This window comes from Vulpes lagopus, chromosome 8, assembly GCF_018345385.1.
Source record: "Vulpes lagopus strain Blue_001 chromosome 8, ASM1834538v1, whole genome shotgun sequence".
Lineage (NCBI taxonomy): Eukaryota > Metazoa > Chordata > Mammalia > Carnivora > Canidae > Vulpes > Vulpes lagopus.
This window is the reverse complement of record NC_054831.1, coordinates 5,882,507-5,891,265: the sequence shown is the minus strand read 5'-3', so window position 1 is coordinate 5,891,265 and position 8,759 is coordinate 5,882,507. Positions and strand designations below refer to the sequence as shown.

General features: G+C 39.1%; 1 non-coding gene across 1 annotated transcript; it reads left to right on the top strand.

Moving 5' to 3' along the window:
• Positions 1-295: 295 nt before the first annotated feature.
• LOC121498348 lies at positions 296-429 on the top strand. The gene has a single exon (XR_005989729.1). It is a non-coding gene; the product is annotated as a U8 small nucleolar RNA (small nucleolar RNA).
• The last annotated feature ends 8,330 nt before the right edge of the window (positions 430-8,759 follow it).

The window sequence follows — 8,759 nt, the reverse complement described above, 5'->3', positions numbered from 1 at the left end:
ACATAAGAAGGAGAGGAACGGAAGGGAGTGGGAGGGAGGGAGAGAAGGATGATACTGAGTGAAAATAAAGTATCTCCCCACCCGTCACTAAGAGAGGAGCCCATGGGAGCTGCATAACCCCTGCCCCCCTGCTGGCCAAGGCATTATTCCCGCCACCTGGTGAAGAATTATACTTGCTGCTACAAAGAATATACACATTTGAAGTTCTATTAAATGTTCTTAGTTTGCAGAAAGTTAGAACCAATGAAAACCACTCACACAAAAACAGAATACTAGCTTAAAAAAATCATTGGAATCATCAGGTAGGAAAATCTTTACTAGTTCCTCCTTTTAGAGGGCAGATGGAACATGATGATTGAAGTTTGCATGATTTGTGATTAGCGTCTCTGCATAATCAGGACTTCAGCACCCTGATTGCTCCTATTTGCTTCTTTCTAGGAAAAAAAAATCATTGGTTACTGTGACAGGTAAAGCTCTTTTCATGTTTTCTCATCCTGTTCAATTCCTTTTCTTGTAAAATTCAATTTGCAACCTTTGCCCACTTTTATTTTGTCTCTTAATTATTGATTTGTAAGAGTTTTTTCTATAAGAAGGTTATTAACTTCTGTCAATTTTGTTATAAATAATTTATCATAGGTCTTTCAACTATTTGGTCACGTAGAAATCATTTTTATTATTACTTAGCTATTTACATTTTCACATACACCCATTATTTTCCTTTAAGGGTTTCTGGCTTGGCAGTTACAGTCAGAAATTCATGTTCATTTTAAAATTACAGAAGTATTTACTAAAATTTTCTCCCAGGAGGGGCGTCTGGTTGGCTCAGTCTGTGAAGTGTGCGACTCTTGTTCTCCAGGTTTGAGTATGAGACCCACATTGAGTATAGAGATTATTTAAGAATAAAATCATTTAAAATAAATTAATAAAATTGTCTCCCAATAGTTTCATGGTTTCATTTTTTAAAATATGCATATTTAAATCTTTACTGTCTGCAGGCATATGATGTGACTTCAGGTTTTAACCTTTTATCCCCCCTTTGTTTTGCCCTGTCTGCAAAACAAAGTTAGTTTGTTAGTTTGTTAGTTTTCCTAATAACCTCAATTGGATTTTTTCTCATTTTCTCATTGTTTTAAATTCATATGGATGTTTGGACCTATTAGTGGACTTCCAATCTGTCTGTCCTGGTGCCAATTGTACGGTTGCTCTACAACTTTAGAGATTATTAGGGTATGTCCCAATCATTACTTTTCTATTTTCAATTTTTTTTCTATTCTCATGTTTTCTTACAACTGAATTTTACATTTATATGATCTTTACCTTTTTTCATAGTTTTGTTTGGTATATGCTGTAGTGAGAATAATGTTCCCCACCCACAAAAGACGTTCATGTCCTAATTCTCAGGACCTGTGAAATTATTAACTTCCCTGACAAAGGGGCTTTGTCGATATTATTAGATTAAGGATCTTGAGGTGGGAAATGATGGGTCATCCAGATGGGCCCAGTGTAATCATAAACGTCCTTTTAAATGGAAGAGAGAAGCATCAGAGGGAGCTGGCAGGATGGGTGAATGGTCAGAGAGTTGCAATTGTGCCAGCTTTGAAGACAGAAGAAGGAGCCACAAGACCAGGAATGTGGATGAGTTCTAGGGGCTGAAAAAGGCAGAGAAGAGGTATCTCCCCTAGAACCTCCAGAAGGAATGCAGCCTTTGATTTTTGGACTTCTCACCACTAGAATTTTAAGAGAATAAATCTGCATTGTTTAAGCCACTAAGTTAGTGGTGGTTTGTTATGACAACGGTAGGCAACTAAAAGGGTATACTTTCTAGATTCTTCTATACCTGAGAATCTGTATTTTGCTCTCACACATAAACAATAGCTTGATAACTTAAAGAACTGGGTTACAATAATTTTCCCTCAGAATTGTAGAGCTATTGATATGTTGATTTTTCCTGTTTTGTCCTGCAAAAGATAAGTTTGAAGCCAATCTGACTGCATGTTCACCTTTAAAATGCTTTCCTTAGGTCTAGGAATAAAGTCCCTCTACCCTTGGAATACATCTTCATGATCTATGGGTCTCTTTCTACTCATTTTTCTTGGTGTTGGTAGACCCTTTGACATGTAGGCTTGTATCTATCTTCAACCAAGAAAATTGTTTGGATATTATTTCTATGACTACTGAATCTACTCCCACTCAACATTATCTGCTTCTTAGAATTCCCTTCATAGTTAGAGTTGGTTTTTTGTCTCTACTATCAACATCTCAGGCTGTTGGGTTTTTTTCAATCAACTGCTAGAATACAGTATTTTATTACAGTTTAGCATTGCATGTCTCTCCATACTTCTCAGGGCAAAATGAAGATATATCAGAAATCAACAGCACACCAAGATCACAACCCATGGGTCATGGTGTATATGCTACAATCTAGGTGACGCTAGGCTGCTGGCTTTCACACCATCGAAAATGCACTTTGTATTTGTTTCATTTTGTGCAAACGTAGTTCTTGGATTGAACCAATATGATTACTAGACAACTAATACCATGATTTGCACATTAATGGCTAAGTAAAATCAAACCTATATATAATAAAGCTGACTGAGCTCATTTCATACTTCCTGCTTTGGGAACTTCCACCTAAAAGCTTTTATAATGAGTCATGTGTTCAAACACACGCTCAAGTGAAGGGGAATAATGGGAAGTGGAAGCCAACAAAAGCATCAGGATTTTTCTGGAAATAACTCAGAAAAGGCTTTTAAAGAGAAGTTTTCATCATGGCTTCATGAAGTGCAGCATCTTATGACTAAGCTTATCCCAAATGAAGCATAAATACTTACATGATGCAAGAGTTCTGGATAACAGAAAAGTGGATTTACTCTATCCGAAGGTTGGTCTCCATAAAAAGTAGGTGAAAATATCATTATATGTATATGACAAATGACTCCAAGAAAAAGCCACTCAATTTATTTAGAGTATATAAGAGTCCTGACTTCGATAATCCCAAGTAGACTGTGTTCTAGGAACAGGATTATTGGAGATTGATGACATATATTTCTTACAGAAATCCAAACCAAATTAAATTAAACCTGGGCATCAGGGGGCACAAAAATTACACAAAACTTTAGGGTAGCTTTTGTTGACTTTGAAAACTTAACACTTTAAAAAACTCTCCCATGGACACCTTCTAGAAGCTCCTGACCCAATGAGACGTAGATTACTTCAGATTAACAGGGATGTAATTGATGCCCTTCTAAGCTTCTAATTTAATACAGTTATTTTAGTTCTGGGTGTGTTCCCAAGAGGGTACCAGGTGTAGAAGTGATGTAGACAGTCAAGGCTGGGAATGGGTGTTGGGTGAAGACCAGGTGTAAAGAAATCTTCCTCCAAGATTTCTGCTGAGGCGTGTTAGGAGTGGAAATGCTTAGGACCACAGCTCCCCATGTCTGAATGAACTCACCATTGCCGCCATTACCCACCACAGCAGACACCTGATGGTCAGCCTACACTTGGCCCTCCCTCACTCTCACTCCACTCTGTTATCACCATTATGACAACCTCAGTTGAGGTCTTCATAACTTCTCATCTGCCCACCTGAGGGGCCATTATTGTTAAAAATGGGCCATTGATTTGAACAGACACTTCACCAAGGAAGACAATGGCCAATTAGCACAGGAAAAAGATGCTCAGTGTCACTGGTCTTCTGGAAAGTGAAAATCAAAACCACAACAAGATATCACTTCAGACCCAAATTAAAATAAATAATACCAAGAGCATCAGAAATTGGCCGGGATGTGGAGCAACTAGAACTCTGACACATCACTGGTGAGAGAATAAGCAATACAACCACTTTGTAGGGCTCTGGGTGGTTTCCTGTAAAGCTGAACACAAGTTCACCCTGTCTCAGCGAATCCCCTCCTAGGTGTTTACCCAAGAGAAGTGAGAACATATGTCCACAAGAAGCCTCATACAAGAACATTCATAGCAACTTTATTTATTATAGCCCCAAACTGGAAGCAATCCAAACGTTCATTAGCAAGAGAAATGACAAACAGATTGTTGTTTATTCATACAATGGAGTATGTCTCAGCAATAGAAAGAAATAAACCACTGATGGATTGTGAAGACATACGGGGGGCAAAAGAAGCCAGACAGTTCCACACCGTACAGTTGCATTTATATGAAGTTCAAATACAGGCAACACTAATCTATACGGTAAGAGAAACCGGAATGGTGGGTGCCTCCGGGAGTGAGAACGATTAAGGGCTTGGGAATTATTTTCTATTCTATTTGTGTGTCGAAACTTATAGAACCGAACACGATCTGTGGGTGTTCTCGTTTTTCACTTAAGATAAAAATACACAGAATATATTTATTGCTCTTATTTTTGGCAATTTTAGCCTGTACTTGATAAATCTTTTCAAGGTGCAGAATGGAGTTTTCCTTAAATCAAGAAATTCGTATTCTAGCACATGCTATTCCTTCTTTTCCATGGCTTCTTATCTCTTCCTCAGAAATTCCAATTACCTGAAATTTTTCACATTCTCCAGTGCTCCACTTTTTTGTCCTTCTCATCTGCATTCTGAGAGAACTTCTCAGCTGCTCCTCCCCATCACAGAGAGCGCTTCTTCTGTTTACGGCTTCCATGTACAGATTTTAATTCTGAAATTTATCTAGCGTCTAACACTACTCTCTCAGTGCACACAGCTCCCTTGCCATCTCTCCTGCTGATGCGGAAACGAAAAACCCAGCCTTTGGAATCAGATCTTGTTTGTCAGTATGGGCTCCAGCCTATACGTAGGATGTCAGGCAAATTAATTTAATTTAATGTGCCTGTTTTTCTAATCTGCAAGGTGAGGATGGGAGCTGTAACCACTTCATAGTATTAATTGTCACAATTTTGTGAGCTGACGATTGTACAATACTTAGCCCAGCTCTGGGCATAAAGTACTGAATAAATATTAGCTTCCAGCAGAAGCAGCAGCAGCAGCAGGAGCATCTCCATCATGGCTGGGCTGGCCTTCCTCCTGACAACTATTCCATTTCAAGCTATTCACTACTCACCTTCTAGGGCTTTCATACCCTGGCTGATGCATGGCGGACGTCCAGCGAGCATCTGTCGAAGAAACAGATAAATTTGCTCCTTTATTTCTATCATCTACTCTGACACTGTAGTGTAGCGTCACTGCATTTTTTGTTGTTAATGAAACTCAATTATTAATGAAAATCTATTCTTGGAACAGGTTTTAAAACAATGAATCAATTCCTCTCCCCAGAAAAAATATCATTACAACGTCACCTTGACAACACTTGAACAAAGAACCCATCAGGAGTGGAAAACTGATTCCATGTTGAATTTTTATTCAGACAGACATTATAACAAGACCACATTGGAATTAGTTTTCATGAAATAGGAATTTGGAGGGAGGGGTATGCCTGGTGGCAGTGGTTATTAAAATTTTATTCTTTAAGATTTTCAAGACATTAAAAAAAAAAAGATTTTCAAGACTTTTTCTGACTTGTTTTCTTTTTCTTTCATGACATCTCAAAACAAGTTATTGGAGAGATGTTTTTTTTAAAAAGGCCCCTTTCTGCCTGGCTGGCTCAGTCGGTGGAGCATGTGACTCTTGATCTCAGGGTTGTGAGTTCGAACCCCATATTGGGTGTAGAGATTACTTACTACACCCTCCAATCACTGGATATATTAATCTATTTGCATAACAAATTACCCCAAATTTAGCGTGTTAAAACAACAGGCACTTATGAACTCACACAGTTTCTGAGCGTCAGATATCCAGGAGTAGTTTAGCCGGGTGGTTCTGGTTCAGAACAAGAAAGAAAGAAAGAAAGAAAGAAAGAAAGAAAGAAAGAGAAAGCTCCTTTCATCTAGTTTCTTAATGTTTAAGTATGAGATTTCATGAGATTTCAGTAATGCTGTTGACACAGACTGCAGGCTCTAAAGATTGACCAGGACTGGAGGTCTCACCTTCAAGCTCACTCATGTGGCTGTCACAGGAAGATTCCATCTCTTGCCATATGGACCTCTCCACGGAGTGCCCAGAGCAAGAGACACAGGAGAGAGAAAGAGCCCACACCCGATACGGGACCGCAGCTTCATTAGTAACTTAATCTCAGAAATGATATCCCTTGACTCCTGCCGTGGTCTATTCACTCATGAGTCATTAAGTCCAGCCCACACTCACAGGAAACAGAATTTAGCTCCATCTCTTGGAAGAAGGAATATCAAGAATTTTTGGACACATTTAAAAAATCGCCACCCTGAGTTAACATAGGTATCTTCTCAGATGTATGAAAATACAGTTACATGAACTCATAATGTGTGAGCTTATTTCTTATCCTAGAATGTTCAGATTCCTGAAGAAAATAACCCAAGGCTCAGACCTGCCCCAGCCCCAGAGGGGAAGGGGATTCTCTGCTTTTCTGTCCCTCTGATCCATCTGGTTGCCCATTAACACGGTATAGGTGGGCCCCTGACAAAGCAGAACTAATGAATTATCTCAATGCAAGAGGGAGAGTATGTGAGAAAGCCCCAGAAAGGGGCAGAAGTGGCTTTATTGCTGTAAGCAACATAATAGATTAACACTTCATCCGAAGAGTGAGTCATCGTCCTGTCACAGACTCACTGAGCTGGAAAGAAAGTCAGGTCTCTTAACTGTCTGGGAAGTGGGGCTTTTGGATGAGAGTCAAACCCAAGAGAGTCATGGCTGTCCTGACAAGTTTGAGAAGTAGTTTAAGGAATCGTATAGCGGGTCTTAGAGCTTTGACACCGATTTGAGTAGCTCAAGTATCTTGAAAGATGAGAACAACTTTAAAACACGAATATTCCTCTCTGCGCATGGCTTCCTCCTGCAGAAGTGATTCTATCCTGTTCCTTGCAGTGCTCTGTAGAAGGTCTGGTGATGCTCCTCTTCAGGAGCATCGGTGTGTGGTTTTATCAGGCTGTATATATTCCGGTGTTAGACGTCACATCCAGCCATGTGCCTGCAGAGGAAGTGAAATAGCGTTAACAGACATACTACACAAAAACACTACACTGTTTCCCAAAGCGTGTTCCACGGAACACTGGTCCCACGAATTACTCCATGAGTAGAAAATCGTACGGCAAAGGGAACATGTGAGACATTACATTAAATAAACACTGTCACCTGGAAACACACAATAGACATTAGTATATGAAGGCATTTGAAAACTCCTGCAGCCAAAAAATTCTTCTTCTTCTCCTCTTCCTTCTCCTTATTATTATTATTAACCTGGATTTCACCCAGTGCTTCCCAGGCATCTTTGTCTATGGAACACATGGAACTTTACACTTGAGAAAAGAAATGTATTTAGTTAATTTCTAACTAGTTTGCATTGTTGTCAAAGAACATAATCTGTAAGAAGTGTGTGTGTGTGTGTGTGTGTTTTAAGTGTTGAGATTTTCTTGATGGTTCCATTTCTGTAGATATTCCATCCGCACGTGAGAAGAATGTGTGTTTCCCCATTGCTGAAAGCCAAGATATTTGAACGCCTATTGAACCCGGTTTGTGAATTAGTGTTGGGCTGATCCCGTATCTCTATACTAATGTGTGTGTCTGTTTGACACATCAGTTACTGAGAAGGGTGGGTCGCGACCTCCTCAAGAATATCTCAGGGTCTCCCTGTAGTCTCTCAATTTTTGCTTTATGGATTTTGTGTAGCTATTCAGGAATCATACAAACTCGGCATTGTCACGCAATCTAGAATGGTCATTATTATCCGTTGTTATAATTTATTTTGTCAGCTATTGCTATAATTGCTTCAGATGTCTTTAGTATTTGCCCTGTAGCCCTTACCTCTTTGAGCTCGCAGGATGCTTATGTTTCCAGAGTGTCACATTTAAATAGGGCGTCACAGGTTTTCTTCTTACTAGAAATGAACTCTGTTTTCGGTGGAAAGCTTAGTTCATTTTAATCTACCATAATTACTATATATGAAGACTTCTTTTTCATCTTCACCTTACCATGTACTTTCTCTTTGCCCTGTTAATTGTTTATTTGGTTTTCCTTCTGTTTGAATAAGTTGATTTGTTTTGGTGATTCCATTTTCTTCTCTTTCAACTTGAAAGTGGTACTCTCCCTTCCTCCTTCTCTCCTTCTCTCTCCTTTCTTCTCTCCCTCCCTCTCCTCCTCCTCCCTCCCTTCCTCTCCTCCTCCTTCTTCCTCTTTCTCTCCCTCCCTCTCGCCACATGTATGGCAAAACAACACACAGGAACATTCTTTAGGTATGATGGCCTATTAATGGCATGACTCATAAACCACTCTTTTTCCAGCAATTCTACTGAAAGAAACCAATATCCAGTGGAAAACCTCAAAAGTTTCAAGTGTTGATTGAAAAAAAAAAAAAAAGAAAAGCTGTTAGACCTAATGTTATCTAATCACTCAAGAAGATCTCAAAAATTTATTAGAAATCATTTCAATCCAGGAGACAATGTGATGTGCAATGAATATTTAAATCCAATCACGTTAGATCTAACAGTACAACAAGAGATATAATTTCTGTTTGGGCTGAGCGGCTTGAGAAAAAGGATGATTTTTCTTTTCTATTTGAATAATGAACACAGTAGAGATGAGAAATTTTAACGACAATCTGAATTCTGTTGTTGTTAAAATCAAGTCCAAGACATAACACTGGAAAATCAAATCCATGTTGGCTGATGGAAACCCACGTTCTGATCTCAGCTCTGCCACAGGATTTCCACTCGACTCTGGAAAGTCACTCCAACTCCC